At 41.9% G+C, this 21,398-nt stretch overlaps 1 long non-coding RNA gene across 1 annotated transcript; it reads left to right on the top strand.

Annotated features, from left to right (window-relative positions):
- The first annotated feature begins 1,805 nt into the window (after positions 1–1,805).
- Positions 1,806–20,761, top strand: LOC120106000. The gene is made up of 2 exons (XR_005508249.1): positions 1,806–1,841; positions 19,670–20,761. It is a non-coding gene; the product is annotated as an uncharacterized LOC120106000 (long non-coding RNA).
- The last annotated feature ends 637 nt before the right edge of the window (positions 20,762–21,398 follow it).

Raw genomic sequence — 21,398 nt, forward strand, 5'->3', positions numbered from 1 at the left:
TCCCAGCATCCTCATCCTCTTCCCATCGGTTTCCACTCCCCAGTCTATCCACAGATAAGCTCCATCTTCTCTTCATCACAGAACAGAGCCATAATCTTCTTCCGGATTCGTTTCATCCATATCCCGCTGCCAGCCAGGATAGCTCCCGTATCCCATGAACAAAAAAAAAAAGAAGAAAAACCAAGCCTTGCATCCTTATCCAGCCAACGGCAGTACTTCCAAACTTCCCAGCTTCCCTGTTCAGAGTTCATCTCAGCCGTGAACAACAACCCAACATCTTAGGACCATCATCCACCTTCGAATCACCTCCCCTGTTCCCAACTGAAACCAACCTCCCGTGTGCATCCAAAGATCCTCTGTTCTCAGCCGTATCCCTCTACCAAACTCAGGATCCGATCTTACCTCCCAGCTCATGGATTCGTCTCCTCTTCCGGCTTGATCCCAGCTCCTCCAGCCGAGATCCCAACATCCAAGTTCATCCTCTGCATCTAGTTCGCATCTTTCTTAACTTCCGGATCATTTCACGTCCACAGATCCATCATTCCCAAGCTTCCTTTCTTCCGAATTGAAGTCCATCGACACGGGATAAACTCCAAATCCTTAACCAAATAGCATCCCATCCGAGATTCTCCTGAGCTTCATGGATCACGGATCATCACCTTCTTCTGCATCCTCCACGCGTCCGGATCAATTCCATCCAGCAGCATGCCTTCCGCGTCCTTATCTTCTCACTCACACGTGAAGCAAAATAGGGGAGGTGGGCAGCCTATAAAAGGAACCAGGACGTGAAGGGTGGGGGGCATTCCTACTCACCGAATAATCAATCATCGTGTTCCCAGGTGGAGTTCCCACAGAAGTCCAAAAGGGGGAGGAAACCGACGGGAGGAAGGAGCCAATCATCATGAAGTCCCCCTGCAGTGCAGCTGTTCAACTCTTCATGGAAGGCTAATCTTTTCACTGGGGCTGGATGCAGCCCTAACAAAGGAACACGGATTTTATATTTTATTTTATATTCTTGGGGTTGTATGAACTTATTGTTTTTAATGGATATCTTCTTTTGAATCATATTTAATTTCTGTGATTTTAAGTATGATGTTCGTACAACTGTTCTTCATGATCACTAGGTAAATATAAGATAGTCCATGCTTAAGGAAGATGTGGTGTGCTACCGCATTAGTTTAGGATAGACATTGCATGCCAACTGAAGATGGATTATGCCTAAATTACTTTTGTGAAATTTTATTCGAATGCTTTTTAGGCTTGTAGCCAATTTGCATGTTAATCCAAGAATAAATTAAAATACAAATAACCCTTATTCCAATGTTAGTGGTGAATTCCTTGCCCTAGGTTCCCTCACACTGATATCACTTCAATTGCATTTTCATTAAATTTCTTAGTTTAATTTTCTTTACAAATTTCCCTTTTCAAATATTTTTATTTTTAAGAAAAACAACTGTACCCCAATCCCTGTGGATCGATACCCGTAATCACTATCCTACTAGATACGTGCTATTGCGTGGTCTAAAAAGTTGACTATCAATTTTTGGCGCCGTTGCCGGGGATTGCTGGCATAGTTGTTTTCTTTTCATAAAAATTAAAAAAAAAACTTTCAAAAAAAAAAATAAAATAATAATATATATATCTAAAATAAAATAAAAATATTCTCTATTTTTGTTACTTTTCCTATCTCGTTCATCTCTCTTACTAATTTTGGATTTTTCTTGATCAGGAATCGAAAAGAAAATCTGGGACGATCAAAAAGGGAACTGCTGGAAAAGGAATGCTGCAGAGATTTGCCTAAAAAAAAAAGAAATTTCGAAATTGCTGGGAAATTCTCTTTGGTAACCTCTAAACCTTTCTTAAATTAATTTTCTTTTTGTGGTGATTGTTTGATTTTAATTTCAGTAAAAGTGTGAATGCATGCTTGATACACATACACCAATTAATCCGCACATAGTAAGGGCAATCACCCCAACAAGATAAGAACTGGATTTCATCACCAGATTCTTGCCCAAATTAGGTGAATCAATTTTCACATAGCTATCACTTTGACTAAAATCAATTAGACGTTGGCCCCTAGGGACATTCGAGCTCAATAGGACGAAGATCACCGAAAGTTGCACCAATTTCGCTCTGTGGCTCCGTTAATGTCTAGGCAAGCTTTGTCCCAAGGGAGACAGTTCATCTGTTCGAGGCAAGTGGTTTTTAAATGGGACCTTTGCAACGCATCGTGACCCCCCCACTTACCTGGGAGCTTACCTGGTCAACTCAGTTCATTAGACTGGATTGGAGGCTTAGGTGCCCTCTTCAAACCAGTTAGGAGCTGTCTAGTGATTTTAGGGACATACTAGGATTTTATGTGTTTTTCTTTTTAATGCATGCTTGATTGTACTTAACTGATCAGAAGAGTATTAGTGTATGCTAGGGTGTCGTTCCAGATCTCCTGAATTAGTACCTTTCGATTCTGAAATAGAGCGTTCTATTAGGGCCCTTCGAGCTGAAATCCGCACCTATAGAACCATAGGATCTACTCCACTTATAGAGATGGTTGAAGAACAACCCAAACTCCTAAAGGAGTACTTCACTCCTTCCATTTATACCTCTCCATCTTGTATTCGACTACCTGATACCACCGCTGCTGCACATTTTGAAATTAAGTCTAGTGTCATCCAAATGCTTCCCTCTTTTTATGGACTCAACAATGAAGACCCATATAAACATTTGGATGAGTTCCTTGAGATCTGCACTACTGTCAAAATTCAGAACTTCACTGATGATGCTCTGAAACTTAGGCTATTCCCTTTTTTTCTTAAGGATAGAGCTAAGCAGTGGCTTCATTCATTAGAAGCTAATTCCATTCTTTCATGGGCTCAAATGCAACATGAATTTCTAAAAAAATATTTTTCTATAGGAAAAACAAACCAATTTAGGCGTGCTATCACGAGCTTCTCCCAATCTGACGGGAAAGAATTTCATGAAACTTGGAAAAAATTTAGAGACTTACTCCGAAAATGCCCGCATCATCAAATACCCAAATGGCAATTAGTGCAATGTTTTTATGACGGATTGACTGAACGAAACCGTCAGATGATCGATGCCGCATGCGGGGGTACTTTCATGCTTAAAAGCGACCATGAGGCATGGCAATTATTTGAAAACCTTAATGAAAATTCTCTCCACCATGCTTCCTCTGCTCGTCAAGCACCCCCGAGTTCTCAAAGAAAAGGAACCATATATGAAGTTAGCCAGTCCATAGGTCTATCTGACAAAATAGATGCACTATCCCGCAAGTTGGACTAGCTAATGTCTAGAGAACAGTTTCCAAATTTTCCCCAAGCACAAGTTTGTGCTCTTTGCTCTAGCCCGTCTCACCCTATTCATGAATGTCCTTCGGCAGTTCAATTCCCTGAATTTGTGCAAGAACAAGTGAATGCTGCCCAAGCACAGTCCCGACCGGGTAATGATCCGTATTCTAATACTTATAACCCGGGATGGCGCAACCATCCGAATTTCTCTTGGAAGCAGCAGACTCCCAATACGGAACCTTATTCCCAAAACTTTCAACCATTCCAAAATGTTCATCCGAACCGTCCTCCTACTCACTATTCACAATTTCAACATGTTCCCCCTCCAGCACCCCAAAGAGATATGGCTTTTGAACAAAAAGTTTTGACTGCCCTCCAAGGACTCGAAGCCAATACACAATTGTTGCACTTCCATACCCAGTCTATTGCCAAATTAGAAACCCAGCTAGGGCAGCTAGCGAGTGCACTAAATAAAAGAGAGGAAGGCAAACTTCCAAGCCAACCAGTGAGTAACCCGAGAGGGCAGTACATGGCTCAAGAGACTCATCCGAATGATGTTGACCATGAACAAGCCAATGCCATGACCACCTTAAGAAGCGGACGCGTAGTGGACAATAAGGTTGGAGAAAAAGAACATAAGAAAATTGAAGATAGGAGTATGACTAGGCCTAAAGAGATCCCAAACTCCTCTATGTCACCATCAAACCCAGTATCGACCACACCTTTTCCACCGAAGGCCCCTTTTCCTCAATGTCTGAAAGCACCTTCTCCCTTTGGCATGAAAGGAACTTCATTGGAAGAAAATAATGGAGGTATTCAAACAAGTCAAAATCAACCTCCCTCTCCTTGATGCCATAAAACAAGTTCCATCGTATGCCAAATTTCTCAAAGATCTTTGTACCCAGAAACGAAAATCTAGGACATATGTGCTTAAAAAGGTCTTCCTAACTGAACAAGTAAGCTCCATCCTCCAGCACAAAACCCCTCCAAAGTTCAACCTGGTGCACCTACCATCTCTTGTGTGGTAGGAGACAATTCGATTGATCGTGCACTATTAGATTTAGGGGCAAGTGTTAATCTTCTTCCTTATTCAGTCTATGAGAAGTTCGGATTAGGTGAACTAAAGCCTACTTCGGTGTTCCTGCAATTGGCTGATCGATCTGTCAAAATACCACGAGGAACAATTGAAGATGTCCTAGTCAAGGTAGATAAATTTTATTTTCCAGTTGATTTTATTGTCCTTGATATGGAACCTGTGCCGAACCTTAAGAAACAGATCCCTATGATTCTCGGTCGTCCCTTCCTAGCTACAACCAATGCATGTATTAACTGTAGAACTGGGGTGATGGATATATCTTTTGGAAACATGAAAGTTAAACTAAATGTATTCCATGCCTCTGATCAACCTGCAAGGGAAGATGAGTGCTTCCTAGTTGACAAAATGGACGATCTTGTAGAAGAAGCCCTTCCCTATATTCTGGCAGATGACCCTTTGGAAGCATGTTTAGCCCATTTTGACATTGATAATTTTGATTTAAACAAGACCATAGAATACGTCAATGTCCTACTTGACAATCTGTCTCCCACAAATTCTCATCCTTGGCGTATCCGATATGAACCTCTTCTTACCCTTTCTAGTACGCCACAGTGCCCTTCCATCGAGTCCCCTCCCAAACTTGAGCTAAAGCCACTTCCGGTAACTCTTAAGTATGCTTTTCTAGGACCCGAAGATACCCTACCTGTAATCATCGCGGCTGACCTGTCTGACAAACAGGAGAGTCAACTTTTGAGTGTACTCGGAGAACACAGACATGCAATTGGATGGTCCGTAACTGATCTGAAGGGGATTGACCCATCTATTTGCATGCATCGCATTCACCTAGAAGAAGATGCAAAACCAACCCATGAAATGCAAAGGAGACTCAACCCAAACATGATAGAGGTAGTCAAGAAAGAAGTAGTAAAGTTGCTAGATGCCGGAAGCATTTACCCTATCTCTGATAGCAACTGGGTGAGTCCGACTCAAGTAGTACCAAAGAAGTCGGGCATTACTGTGGTTGAAAATGCAGAAGGAGAGTTGATGCCCACACGCACGACCACTAGCTGGCGTGTTTGCATTGACTATAGGAAGTTAAACTCCATGACTAGGAAGGACCATTTTCCTTTACCCTTTATTGACCAAATATTGGAAAGGTTAGCCGGTCAGGGTTTCTACTATTTCTTAGATGGATATTCTGGATATAACCAAGTGGCCGTGTATCCCGATGATCAAGAGAAAACCACTTTCATGTTGGGAACCCGCCCATGCCGCTGATATTTCAAAAATTTTTCAGATGGCAGCGGAATCGGCATGCACGGGATCGACGTTCATCGCATGAACGTTGTTTCGAGACCTTTCGTAATTAGGTAAGAATTAAAACTTTTAAAACTAATAGGAAGATCAAATCTTCACCTTGCGCGGGTAGATGATCACCGCAAATCTGAATTCGTGGTTTTGGAAGAGGGTTCGCTTGAAGCCGTTCAAACGTCCGGCCTCTACGGGTATCCACACGAAGCAGGATCCGATCCAAGCTCTCTATCTCACCGGGGTGCTAGCTCCCTTGCAAAGATAGCTTTGATGGCTGATGTCCTCTCTTTCAATCAACTCTTGATTGCACTAGAGAGGAGGAAGAAGAAGGATCTTGAAGAAGAAGAAGAAGATCAAATCCCTTCGCAGCCTTCTTCTCTTCACACGCGCTGAAGCCAAGGAAGAAGACCAAGAGGAGGGAGACGCCTCCTCTTCTTTTCCTTTGCTGATGGCGGCTGAACCATGGGTGGAGAGGGAGAGGGTGGCCACGGCTTGGAGGAAGAGGGCTCTTCTACCTTGGGGCCGGCCCTAGTCCTCCTTTTATAAGGAGTGGAGCTCCTAACAATTAGGAGCTCCAAGACAATCTTCCAAAGAGGGAAGGGGGGCGCCGGCCCCTCTCTTCATGCCGCACACAAGGAGAGGAGGAGGGGCGTGATCCCTCCTTCTTGTGTTGCCCTAATCCTCTTCCAAAGAGGATTGGGTGCCTCTCTTATGGTTAAGTCCTAATCTAATTAGGATTGACCATATTGGGTTCAATCTACGCTAGTCCTAATCCAATTAGGACTTGAATGAACCATGACTCAATTGAACTCTTCAATCCTAATCCAATTAGGAGTCATGTTGATTCATTAGATTATTAATTAATTTAGACTTAAGGAATCCTAATCCAATTAGGATTTGTTTAATTTTAGTCCTAATCCAATTAGGACTCCATTTGAATCCGAAGTCCTAATCCAATTAGGATTTCTAGGAATCCTACTCCAAGTAGGAATCCAATTCAAAATTCCTAATCTCATTAGGATTGTAGGAATCCTATTCCAAATAGGAATCCCAGTCCTACTCCAACTAGGATTCCTAGTCCTAATCCAATTAGGACTCTAGGAATCCTACCCGAAGTAGGATTTGTGTTTAAGTCCAATTAATTAATTTCCTTTGTTCCTTCTTCAACTTCTTATCAATCAAATTGATTTCTTGTGATTCCTAATCACGATTTCAACCATCGGATCGGTCAATACTTCTAGTGTGTGTGACCCCATAGGTTCTATTCTGACTGGTAGTGAGATATATTGTGATCTCTATCACTATATCATTGAAAACTCCTTTCAATGGGTTGGAACGATTCCAACTCAACTCATTAGGGTTTATCGATCATCAAGATAATCCCTATGAGTCCCACCATCCACCAGTGACACCTAGCAGCATGTAGTGGCTACCCAGCAGAATGGAATGATGAACCTCTAGGTGCAGTTAACATGTGATACAGTCCTACTATCGTGGATCCCTACAGGACGGAGGTCATGGACAACTCGTCAAACCTCATCGTCTGTCATATGTCAAGATTTGTTCGACTTGAGTTCGATAGTGGAAAACTCTTTTTCACTTTATATTACTGCCCTGGCCAAGGTCTTAGAACTCAGTCTAACAAATCACATAGGATCACTCCTTTTCTATCAAGGTCGATAGATTTCTTATAGGTGCATACCCTACTCCTACAGTGAACCTACTGCAGCCAATCTACACTGCATGGACCCATATGGCTAGAGACCATGTATGTGTGCAGTCAAACTACAATAACCTCACTGTGAGTAGCCGAAGCACCGCAGGTCAAAGGACCAGTCACACTACTGCAACATCAAGCAAGTCACTGACAAGTGGATAGACATCCAAGTGACTTCTTGTCTTGGTCACGCTCAGTACCCTTGTTCTCTAACAAGCACCTGCACTATCACTTCAGTATCCCTACACTGTGGACTCAAGTCTCGTCCATCCAGAAGGAAAGTGATCTGTGCACTGATCGGATCGATCACCGTCCTCGTGATGATCCATTGATCAGGAGCATTTAGAAATTAATCACCAATGATACATGGCTCAAATTCTCAACTCTTGAGAATATGTATCATCATCTTATTAATTTCTTGGACGATTCATAGACACATAAACAATATGAATGAAAAGATGCCTTTTATTTATTCAATAATAAATAGTCAAGTACAAAATTATGTCCCTAGAATCAACAATGTGTCAGCCAAATTGGCTTCTAGGGCATACATCTAACAATCTCCCACTTGCACTAAAGCCAATTGGTCATATATCTTAGGCCCATCTTCTCAAGGTGGGCTTCAGTCTTTTGCTGACTCAGCTGCTTAGTGAACAGGTCTGCCACGTTATCCGCGGAGTCTACTCTCTGCACCTCTACATCATAGTCGCGTATGAAATGGAAGCGCCGCTCTATGTGCTTGGACTTCTGATGAGACCATGGCTCCATAGCTAGTGCTATGGTGCCAATGTTATCGCAGTAAAGTGTTATGGCATCTAATGACATTACACCTAACTCTGCAATTAACTTTTAATCAGAAGGTTTCCACTGCACCCTTAGATACGGCTTAACATTCAGCTTCTAAGGTAGAATCTATAATGATCGGTTGTTTGGAACTCTTCCAATTTACTGAACCACAATTGCACATATTCTGATGTAGACTTTCTATCATCAATATGTGTGCATCCTTCTACCTTCAACTCTGATCTTCTCCCAAAGACCAAGAACATGTCCTTAGTTCTTCTCAAGTACTTAAGACTGTTCTTTCACAGCTATCCAGTGCTTCTTGCCTGGATCCGACTGATATCTGCTTGTGACACTCACAGCAAGAGCTATATCAGGTTATGTACACAGCATGGCATACATGAGGCTTCCCATTGCCGATGCATAGGGAATCTTGCTCATGTGTTGAATCTCTTCAGCACCTCCTCTATGTACATCTTCTGTGAAAGGCCAAGCATTCTTTTAGATCTATCTCTATAGACCTTTATTTCCAAAATATAGGATGCTTCCCCAAGGTCTTTCATGGAGAATTCTTTTGACAACCAGACCTTGACCGAGGTTAGCATGGGAATATCATTCCCAATCAGGAGAATGTCATCTACGTACAGTACGAGAAAAACGACAGCACTCCCACTAACCTTTTTGTAAACACACGGTTCCTCTTCGTTTTTGATGAAATCAAACGTTTTGATTGCGTCATCGAAACGAGTGTTCCAACTCCGAGATGCTTGCTTTAGTCCATAGATGGACCTTTGCAGCTTGCAGACCTTGTGATCTCCATCACTGGAAGTGAAACCCAAAGGCTGTTCCATATAGATATCTTCATCAAAATATCCATTCAGGAAAGCAGTTTTCACATCCATCTGCCAGATTCCATAATCATGAAATGCTGCAATGGCAAGCAATGTTCGGATGGATTTTAGCATGGCTACAGGTGAAAAGGTCTCCTGATAGTCAATGCCTTCGCGCTGACTATACCCTTTCGCCACAAGCCTTGCCTTATAGGTCTCTACCTCTCCATCCGAACCTATCTTCCTTTTGTAGATCCATTTGCATCCAATAGGTACAATACCTTCTGGTGGGTCTACTAAGGTCCAGACTTGGTTGGAATGCATGGAGTCTAATTCTGACTTCATAGCTTCCAGCCATTTCTCGGAATCGATATCAGATATCGCCTCGTTGTAGGTTTTGGGATCCTGTATGTGATCCCTATCTCCCACTAGGAATATTTCCTCGGTATCCTCTTCTAGTATACCTAAGTATCTATCGGGAGGATGGGAGACCCTACTAGATCTACGAGGTGGTCGAGGGACATCGTGTACTGGCTCTTTATGAATGGGTTCAATAAGATCCATGACTCGTTGCTTTTCAGAGACTTTCTCTTCAAGCTCAATTTTCCTCCCACTGCCTTTATCAAGGATAAACTGATTTTCCAAGAAGATGGCATGACGGCTCACAAACACATTGTGATCCTCTGAGACGTAAAAATTGTATCCTAATGACTCTTTAGGATATCCTATAAAACGAGCACTTATGGTCCTAGCCTCTAACTTGTCCGCCTGTAGTCTCTTGACGTGGGCCGGACATCCCCAAATCTTGAGATGACCCAGACTTGGTTTCTTACCATGCCATATCTCATACGGTGTGGTAGGAACGGATTTAGAGGGAACTCTATTCAATAAATAAATCGCTGTGAGTAAGGCATCTCTCCAAAGGAACATAGGTAGATCAGTGAAGCTCATCATGGACCTGACCATATCCAATAGGGTCCGATTCCTCCTCTCTGACACCCCGTTGAGTTGAGGTGTACCCGGAGGTGTCCATTGTGAGACTATGCCGTTTTCTTTGAGATAGTCCCGGAATTCCCCACTAAGGTATTCTCCTCCTCGATCTGATCGAAGAGCCTTAAGAGGTTTTCCAGTTTGTTTTTCTACTTCATTCTTGAACTCTTTGAACTTTTCAAAAGACTCAGACTTGTGTCTCATAAGATACACATACCCATACCGCGAATAATCATCGGTAAAGGTAATGAAGTAAGAATAACGTCCCCTGGCTAGCACATCGATGGGCCACATACATCTGTATGTACTAGGATAAGTATTTCAGTGGTCCTCTCCCCATGTCCTACAAAGGGCAGTCTAGCCATTTTTCCTTGAAGACAGGACTCGCAAACTGGATATGACTCGGAAGTCAATGAGCCTAAAAGCCCATCTTTATCCATTTTGTTCATTCTGTCCTCTCCAATATGGCCAAGCCTGAGGTGCCACAAATATCTTTGGTTTATCTCATCTCTGGATCTCTTGGATCCTTTGGCACTCACATCTTGCTCGGTAACATTCACAGATACATCCATATGTAAATGATAGAGACTGTCAATCATGAAACCTCGTGCGACTATTTTATTTCTTAAATAAATATAACAGCAGTCTTTGTCAAATGTAAAAACATGACCTTCCTGTGCTAGACATGAAACAGAAATCAAATTTCTGCTAGCAACAGGTACATAATAGCAGTCTCTAAGTATTAAACTAAATCCAGACGGTAGTCGCAGATGGTAGGTGCCCACAGCCACAGCAGCAACTTTTGCCCCGTTGCCAACCCTAAGGGTTACCGCACCTTCCGCCAGCCTTCTACTTTCCTTTAGACCCTGCATGGTAGTGCACAGATGAGCACTAGAACCAGAATCTATAACCCAACTAGAAGTAGAAGAAACCGTTAGATTAGTTTCAATTATGAGCAAGTCTATACCTTCTGAAGGTGTGTCACCTTTCTTGTTCTTCAGGCTCTCGAGGTATGAAGAACAGTTTCTCTTCCAGTGGCCTTCGACATTGCAGTGGAAACATTTTCCTTTGTCGTTAGCCTTTTTCTTTTGAACTTCCTTCTTTGGCTTCTTGTCTTTCTTCTGCTTCTTTGCAGGCTTCTTTTTCTTCCAAGTAGACTTTCTCTTGGAACCAGAAGTCAACTCAGCAGCAAGGACATTGCCCCTTGAACCTTTCAAGGCTCCCTCAGCAGTTACCAACATGTTGATTAGTTCAGTCTTAGTGCATTCAATCTTATTCATGTGGTAGTTTACTATAAACTGACCAAATAAATCAGAAAGTGACTGTAGGATCAAATCCACTTGTAATTCCTTGTGCATGTCCATGCCGAGCTTCTCAAGCTCCTCTAGGTCCTTGATCATGGTCAGACCGTGATCATGGACAGAATGCCCCTCGCGCATCTTCGCTTTGAAAAGCCTCTTGGACACTTCAAAACGAGCTGTGCGACTCTGCTCACCATACAACTCTTGCAGGTGTGCCAGTATTTCCCTAGCAGTCTTTATATTTTCATGCTGGCATTGGAGTTCATTAGACATGGATGCCATCATATAGCATTTTACTCTAATGTCATCATCCAACCACTTTTTATGCATTTCACGCTGAACATCAGTAGGACGTGTTGGTAGTGTGGGGATATCTGAATCGAGTATGTAGCCTATTTTCTCACAGTCCAAAACTATTTTGAGATTTCTAAGCCAGTCTTTGTAATTGGTTCCGGTCAGTCGGTTGGTCTCAAGAATACGGGTCAAAGGGTTTGAAGCTGACATTGTATCTGCAGAGAGTAAAGATTCTAGTTAGACTTTTGTACTTGATCCTAATCTATTCTAAGGTCTTTTAGAACAAATGTGACTCCCACTATTTTCTCGAATCCCTTACACTCCCCTGGTAGGGAAACGGAAATCCCACACGACTAGGGTTTCTAATGGGTACTGCGGTCCCACCGATTTACATGCCACCTCACCTAACAGTTATTGGTGACACATAGATGGATGAGTGTACAACTCTTGTACAATGCTTCTCAAGCATGTTGCAGTGCAACTTGGTCTCTAAGCCATGAAGACCTCACCTAACAGTTATTGGTCCCATTTCTTAGTTAAGTTAGACCCACCGTATAACCGTAGGAATAAAGTCGTCATTGGGTCCTCACCTAACAGTTATTGGTGCCCAACCCCACCTTTACCCTACAACATCTCATGTCTATAGAGAGGTCCAGCCCCCCGATGCAACTTGACCACTGTGTCCAGCCGAGACAAATCAACATCAGAAAGGCCTTAGCAGCTCTACTACAGTGGAAGACCTATTGACTTAATATTGGTTAATCAGGTCTTAGTGTTTGCAACTTGAGCCCTTCATAAGAGGTAATCGAACAATTGGCCAGGTAAGCAGGTGGGAGGCTCCCCTTACTCAGAGAGTAAGGTCCTAATTAAGTAACCACCTTTCATGCTTTCCTAGACACCAATTAGATCAATTAATCTAATATGACTTGCTCATGTCGGTTCACTCTCGACTTGATTGAGGAGGTTTTGATTTAGGTCTCAATTGGGTTTGCTACATCACATGTAAACCTATCTACCCGACTCGCATTTACATCACATGCAAACGGCGCATCACAGGCAGTTATAATCGCAGCATCAAATTAAAGCTAAACTTTAACTAGGTGATGATCATGGATTCTAATTAGGTCGTATTACAAGCACATGCACATCAATCGATCAAGTGGTCTTCAACTCTTGAATTGGTTCCAAGCCTCCTTGATTCGATCCTTGATCAACTCTTGATCCCATCGCCATCAACCGCTTAGATCACCTTTCATCTCATGCCTTTACTTCAGCTTGATCGTTGATGTACATCACATCACAGAAATACAACCAGATGTAAAATAAAAATAAAAATAATTTACATCTCCTTTTAGGAGGCACGCAGGCCTCTCAAAACATCAAACAAGATGCATGCAAGCATCTGAAAAATTACATGACATCGCAGATCACATCACAGGTCATTACATTTGATACCAAAAGGGTTTGAATCCTATGATCATCACCGTATGCAACAATTATAATTTTCAGATCTGAAAACTAACTGATTGTATCATGACATAGGTCGCTGATCATGCTAATCATGATTCTAAACTTTGTAATCCCATTAACAATGCATTTAGAATCATCTTTTTATCACATAAAAATCAGCATGCAAAAAATCAGCACCCCTGAAAAATCTGCATGCAGAATTTTTCAGCATGCATGATCATTCAATTTTCAGATCTAATATGCCTTTAGATATTTAATTCTTACCTTAATCTACGAAGCCTAGGCTCTGATACCACTGTTGGGAACCCGCCCATGCCGCTGATATTTCAAAAATTTTTCAGATGGCAGCGGAATCGGCATGCACGGGATCGACGTTCATCGCATGAACGTTGTTTCGAGACCTTTCGTAATTAGGTAAGAATTAAAACTTTTAAAACTAATAGGAAGATCAAATCTTCACCTTGCGCGGGTAGATGATCACCGCAAATCTGAATTCGTGGTTTTGGAAGAGGGTTCGCTTGAAGCCGTTCAAACGTCCGGCCTCTACGGGTATCCACACGAAGCAGGATCCGATCCAAGCTCTCTATCTCACCGGGGTGCTAGCTCCCTTGCAAAGATAGTTTTGATGGCTGATGTCCTCTCTTTCAATCAACTCTTGATTGCACTAGAGAGGAGGAAGAAGAAGGATCTTGAAGAAGAAGAAGAAGATCAAATCCCTTCGCAGCGTTCTTCTCTTCACACGCGCTGAAGCCAAGGAAGAAGACCAAGAGGAGGGAGACGCCTCCTCTTCTTTTCCTTTGCTGATGGCGGCTGAACCAAGGGTGGAGAGGGAGAGGGTGGCCACGGCTTGGAGGAAGAGGGCTCTTCTACCTTGGGGCCGGCCCTAGTCCTCCTTTTATAAGGAGTGGAGCTCCTAACAATTAGGAGCTCCAAGACAATCTTCCAAAGAGGGAAGGGGGGCGTCGGCCCCTCTCTTCATGCCGCACACAAGGAGAGGAGGAGGGGCGTGATCCCTCCTTCTTGTGTTGCCCTAATCCTCTTCCAAAGAGGATTGGGTGCCTTTCTTATGGTTAAGTCCTAATCTAATTAGGATTGACCATATTGGGTTCAATCTACGCTAGTCCTAATCCAATTAGGACTTGAATGAACCATGACTCAATTGAACTCTTCAATCCTAATCCAATTAGGAGTCATGTTGATTCATTAGATTATTAATTAATTTAGACTTAAGGAATCCTAATCCAATTAGGATTTGTTTAATTTTAGTCCTAATCCAATTAGGACTCCATTTGAATCCGAAGTCCTAATCCAATTAGGATTTCTAGGAATCCTACTCCAAGTAGGAATCCAATTCAAAATTCCTAATCTCATTAGGATTGTAGGAATCCTATTCCAAATAGGAATCCCAGTCCTACTCCAACTAGGATTCCTAGTCCTAATCCAATTAGGACTCTAGGAATCCTACCCGAAGTAGGATTTGTGTTTAAGTCCAATTAATTAATTCCCTTTGTTCCTTCTTCAACTTCTTATCAATCAAATTGATTTCTTGTGATTCCTAATCACGATTTCAACCATCGGATCGGTCAATACTTCTAGTGTGTGTGACCCCATAGGTTCTATTCTGACTGGTAGTGAGATATATTGTGATCTCTATCACTATATCATTGAAAACTCCTTTCAATGGGTTGGAACGATTCCAACTCAACTCATTAGGGTTTATCGATCATCAAGATAATCCCTATGAGTCCCACCATCCACCAGTGACACCTAGCAGCATGTAGTGGCTACCCAGCAGAATGGAATGATGAACCTCTAGGTGCAGTTAACATGTGATACAGTCCTACTATCGTGGATCCCTACAGGACGGAGGTCATGGACAACTCGTCAAACCTCATCGTCTGTCATATGTCAAGATTTGTTCGACTTGAGTTCGATAGTGGAAAATTCTTTTTCACTTTATATTACTGCCCTGGCCAAGGTCTTAGAACTCAGTCTAACAAATCACATAGGATCACTCCTTTTCTATCAAGGTCGATAGATTTCTTATAGGTGCATACCCTACTCCTACAGTGAACCTACTGCAGCCAATCTACACTGCATGGACCCATATGGCTAGAGACCATGTATGTGTGCAGTCAAACTACAATAACCTCACTGTGAGTAGCCGAAGCACCGCAGGTCAAAGGACCAGTCACACTACTGCAACATCAAGCAAGTCACTGACGAGTGGATAGACATCCAAGTGACTTCTTGTCTTGGTCACGCTCAGTACCCTTGTTCTCTAACAAGCACCTGCACTATCACTTCAGTGTCCCTACACTGTGGACTCAAGTCTCGTCCATCCAGAAGGAAAGTGATCTGTGCACTGATCGGATCGATCACCGTCCTCGTGATGATCCATTGATCAGGAGCATTTAGAAATTAATCACCAATGATACATGGCTCAAATTCTCAACTCTTGAGAATATGTATCATCATCTTATTAATTTCTTGGACGATTCATAGACACATAAACAATATGAATGAAAAGATGCCTTTTATTTATTCAATAATAAATAGTCAAGTACAAAATTATGTCCCTAGAATCAACAATGTGTCAGCCAAATTGGCTTCTAGGGCATACATCTAACATTTCACATGTCCATTTGGGACATTTGCGTATAGAAGAATGCCATTTGGACTCTGCAATGCACCCGCAACATTTCAACGATGCATGATGGCAATTTTTTCTGACATGGTAGAAAAATTTTTGGAAGTATTCATGGATGATTTTTCAATTTTTGGCCCCTCATTTGATGATTATCTTAGTATAATTTAGCCCTGGTTCTGAAAAGATGTAAGGAGACCAATCTAGTGCTGAGTTGGAAAAAGAGCCATTTCATGGTTCAAGAGGGTATAGTCTTGGGACACATTGTGTCCAAAAGGGGTATTGAGGTAGATAAAGCAAAAGTTGATCTTATTTCTAATCTTCCTCCACCCAAATCTGTGAAACAAATCCGTTCTTTTCTTGGCCATGCTGGTTTTTACTGTCGCTTCATTAAAGACTTCAGCAAAATCTCTAGGCCCTTGTGCAATCTCCTTGCCAAGGATACACCCTTTGTCTTTGATGAAGCATGTAAAGAGGCCTTTGAAAAACTCCGATCTAAGTTGTCTACGGCACCTGTCATACAACCTCCCAATTGGACCCTTCTATTTGAACTTATGTGTGACGCTTCTGACTATGCCATTGGGGCGGTTCTAGGGCAACGGCTAGAGAAGTTACCGCATGTCATCTACTACGCTAGTAAGACACTCTCAGATGCGCAATTGAATTATACCACTACTGAGAAAGAATTACTAGCTGTAGTATTTGCTCTGGACAAGTTTCGGTCCTATCTCTTAGGGTCCAAGGTTATTGTATTCACTGATCATTCTACTCTCCGGTACCTCCTTTCAAAGAAAGACACCAAGCCTTGCCTAATTCGATGGATCCTGTTGTTACAGAAATTTAATCTAGAAATTCGTGATAAGAAAGGCACCACAAATGTTGTAGCGGACCATTTGTCTAGGATCGTTCTCGAACCTCCTCATAACATTTCACCACTTTATGACTCCTTTCCAGATGAACAACTGTTTGAGGTACAACAAATGAAAACACCTTGGTTCGCCAACATAGTGAACTATCTTGCCATAGGACAAATTCCCGATCACTGGTCCAAGCAGGACAAGGATCGATTCTTTTCACAAGTTAAGTTCTACTTTTGGGATGACTCTGATCTATTTAAGTACTGCTCAGATCAAGTAATACGTCGATGTGTGCCTGAATGTGAATTTCAGAGTATTCTTGATTTTTGTCATACCCAAGCCTACGGGGGACATTTCGGGGGTAGGAAAACTGCAGCTAAGGTCTTACAAAGTGGATTTTATTCGCCCTCATTGTTCAAAGATGCTCACAAATTTTGCCAGACTTGTGAACGATGTCACCGAATGGGTACAATCACCCATAGAGATATGATGCCACTTAACCCTATTTTAATTGTAGAAATTTTCGATGTCTGGGGTATTGACTTCATGGGCCCTTTCCCACATTCTTTTGGTTTTGAGTACATTCTTGTCGGGGTAGATTATGTTTCGAAGTTGGTAGAAGCTATTGCCACTAGGACTAATGATCATAAGGTTGTGATTAAGTTTTTACAAACAAATATATTTAGTCGCTTTGGCACACCCCGAGCTATCATTAGTGATGGGGGATCACATTTCTGCAACCGGTCTTTTGAGACTTTGGTTCGCAAGTATTCAATCACCCACAAAGTTGCCACCCCGTACCATCCCCAAACAAGTGGGCAAGTTGAAGTTTCCAATAGGGAGATAAAACACATCTTAGAGAAAACAATATGCCCTGATAGAAAAGATTGGTCTCAAAGATTAAATGATTCTCTCTGGGCTTATCGTACTACATATAAGACTCCTATTGGCATGTCTCCTTATCGACTAATTTTTGGAAAAGCTTGCCACTTACCCGTAGAACTTGAGCATAGAGCTTTTTGGGCCATTAAAAAGTTTAACTTTGATATGGCAGCAGCTGGTTCTAACTGAAAACTTCAACTCAACGAGCTTGAAGAGTTACGCAATGAGGCATATGAAAATGCCAAAATATACAAGGCAAGGACTAAGGCTTTTCATGACAAATTCATTAACCGTAAGTCTTTCGAGCCTAATCAAAAGGTTTGGCTATTCAATTCTAAATTGCGTCTCTTCCCTGGTAAACTTCGCTCTAGGTGGGATGGTCTCTTTTTAGTTAGAAAGGTTTTTCCTCATGGTGCGGTAAAAATTCAAGACATCAATGATGGTCGTATCCTGAACGTTAATGGTCAAAGATTGAAACCTTACATAGAGTGTGTTGCAGATGGACAGTTGATTGAATCCCTTGATTTAATGGATCCTATTTATCAGGATAATTAAGGATATACTGCGTCTGGCTGAAGACGTTAAACTTAGCGCTTATTAGGAGGCAACCCAATTTTCATAGATTATTTTTGCATATTTTCTTATCACATTTTTTTCAGGTGTCCTCATATTACTGATGCAACTAAGGTACAATGCTTCTATCCTCCATATGCATCATATTTTTGTCCAAAATAAAAATAAAATAAAAAATAATAAAAAAATAAAAAATAATAATATAATATTATTAAAAAATAATAAAAAATAATAATTAAAAAAAATATTGAGGACAATGTCTGTTCTAGGTTGGGGGGTATAGGAAACTCGAATTTCCTAAAGAACTTTTTATATTTTCGTATTTTTAAATAAGTTTATCTCATAAATAAAATATATATATATATAAGAAACCTAATTTCTATGCTTTAGTGCTGAAATAATAAACACACAAAGTATATAAAATCTAAAAAAGCCCAATGACTAGTCAGGAGTAAGACAATTTGAGTTCTTTTTATTAAAAGTTCTTTTAGCGAGTTGTAAGATAATTTTTACTTTGGAATTTCACAACACACATGGCCTGCACTTCTAAGGGTTAGGTTCAATATTATGTTGTTAAGTTTGGTAGCAACCTTGAGTCCTGATGACTCATTCCTATCTAATTTACTATTATCCCATGTTAAAAAAAAACACACACACACACAAAAAAAAAGAAGAAGTGAATTTAGTCAGGTACATCGAAAAGGGCTACCTATTGTCAAAGGTCAGCGGGCTTGTATGAGGAACCCGAGCATAGGTCCGTAGGGGAGTCTTGATGCCCAACACCTTACGCCATCTGGTGTGGGAGGGTTGACTGAATGCTCGCTACACGGAGGAATCATTACAAGAGTAAAAGTGCGTAATTTATTTATAAATTTAAAAAAAAAAGAAAAGAGAAAATAATATTGATCTTGGAAAAACGATAGTGTGAAAGTTGTCGTTGTAAAAATTCGAGTAAACTGGAATATTACAGATAAAGCCCATGAGGTATTAAAGTAAATATCCACAACTCTCGAAATCCTGCAAGATAGGATGATTTTGAATCAGTGATTAGGTCTTATCTGACCAATTCTTAGAAACTACTAGCTTTAGCAGTATTTTGGAAAATCTAAAGCCTTAGCTTGTGCATGGTCCAGATATCACCAAGCACCCAAGTACAAATAAACCTTACAACTCTCTAACGGAAGCTTAATAACCTCAACTTAAGTTGCATACTGACCTAGGATTTGGGCTTACTTAGTAATTAAAACATTGTGTACTTTTGAAATTCTTGGCACTTATGCATTTGAAATTAGATTTTATAAAATAATAAAATAAATTCTTTCGACAGCAGTTTGTGGGTATCTGAGTCGGAAACCCTCACGAGACAAAACTCGTCCACTAGGGCCACCTAAGGGTTTAAAGCCTTATTGCATACGGTAAATGCAATCGCGATTCCTGCGAAAGTGAGTTCGTTTTTATGTTGCTCGAGAACTAGCAAAATGTAGGTTGGAGGGTGTGATAAGTGCTAAATAATGCATAAATTAATATCTTATTTATAGCACTTATCATTATTCTAATTGAAATATTTTGTAAATTCAATTAAAAAATTGTGTTACCTTCATCATTGCATTTTAATAAATTATTAAAGGTAATTCGAGTTTTACTTATGTACTGATTGAGCTTAATGTATGCAGGTCAAGTCACGCTTAATTAGGTAAAGCCTAAACTACACTACATCATTTCACAATTTCACATTCTCCGGAGTCGACTCTAAGAACTCATCTCCGAAATCTAATGCTATCCAAATTTCAAAATATACCATCTTTAGCTGCACGGATCCTAAAGAATTTCAGCTTTATCCCTTCCAAAATGCTCTGCATCCTTCCCAGCAAAACAATATCATTTCCAACGTTTTCCCATTCTCCAGCATCCGCGGTTGATCCCATGTGAAGTCTCAAATCCCGCTCCACGGACAACGCTCACGTGTGCATGGCCTCCGCGTTGGCCTCTTCCGGATCACTCCCAACGGCGGATCAGATCAACTCTGAGAACAAGCTTATCCTCTTCCCATCGTATCCACGTCAACAAACCTCCCATGCTAGCCTTCCCCTGTTCCACGACATTCACCCAGAACCAATCCCATCCCAGTTTCTCCGCTAGATTCCCTCCATCCAGATCCTCTCAGTCCACGCTCGCATTTCATCTCCCAAGTCATTCAAAGCCAACTTCATATCATCCTTCCCCGATCCGTGAATGCATCCCAGCACCCCACGTATCTCCTCCATCCTCCCACGGATAAACCCAGCATCTCAACCTTCCGAGATCCTCCCAAACGGAACAAAGTCCTCCACATCTTTCTTTGCTTCGGAATTAAGTTCCAGATTCATCTAAACTTCTCCCGCGATGCAGATCAAGCTTCCGGCACCTTCACTCCCAACGCCCGGCTGCCGAATCCCATGAATCATTCCTTGTTTCACGCATCTTCATCCCGTTCAAAATTCATTTCCCAGCATCCTCATCCTCTTCCCATCGGTTTCCACTCCCCAGTCTATCCACAGATAAGCTCCATCTTCTCTTCATCACAGAACAGAGCCATAATCTTCTTCCAGATTCGTTTCATCCATATCCCGCTGCCAGCCAGGATAGCTCCCGTATCCCATGAACAAAAAAAAAAAAAAAGAAAAACCAAGCCTTGCATCCTTATCCAGCCAACGGCAGTACTTCCAAACTTCCCAGCTTCCCTGTTCAGAGTTCATCTCAGCCGTGAACAACAACCCAACGTCTTCGGACCATCATCCACCTTTGAATCACCTCCCCTGTTCCCAACTGAAACCAACCTCCCGTGTGCATCCAAAGATCCTCTGTTCTCAGCCGTATCCCTCTACCAAACTCAGGATCCGATCTTACCTCCCAGCTCATGGATTCGTCTCCTCTTCCGGCTTGATCCCAGCTCCTCCAGCCGAGATCCCAACATCCAAGTTCATCCTCTGCATCTAGTTCGCATCTTTCTTAACTTCCGGATCATTTCACGTCCACAGATCCATCGTTCCCAAGCTTCCTTTCTTCCGGATTGAGTCCATCGACACGGGATAAACTCCAAATCCTTATCCAAACAGCATCCCATCCGAGATTCTCCTGAGCTTCATGGATCACGGATCATCACCTTCTTCTGCATCCTCCACGCGTCCGGATCAATTCCATCCAGCAGCATGCCTTCCGCGTCCTTATCTTCTCACTCACACGTGAAGCAAAACAGGGGAGGTGGGCAGCCTATAAAAGGAACCAGGACATGAAGGGTGGGGGGCATTCCTACTCACCGAATAATCAATCATCGTGTTCCCAGGTGGAGTTCCCACAGAAGTCCAAAAGGGGGAGGAAACCGACGGGAGGAAGGAGCCAATCATCATGAAGTCCCCCTGCAGG

Source organism: Phoenix dactylifera, unplaced genomic scaffold (genome assembly GCF_009389715.1).
Source record: "Phoenix dactylifera cultivar Barhee BC4 unplaced genomic scaffold, palm_55x_up_171113_PBpolish2nd_filt_p 000423F, whole genome shotgun sequence".
Taxonomy (NCBI): Eukaryota; Viridiplantae; Streptophyta; class Magnoliopsida; order Arecales; family Arecaceae; genus Phoenix; species Phoenix dactylifera.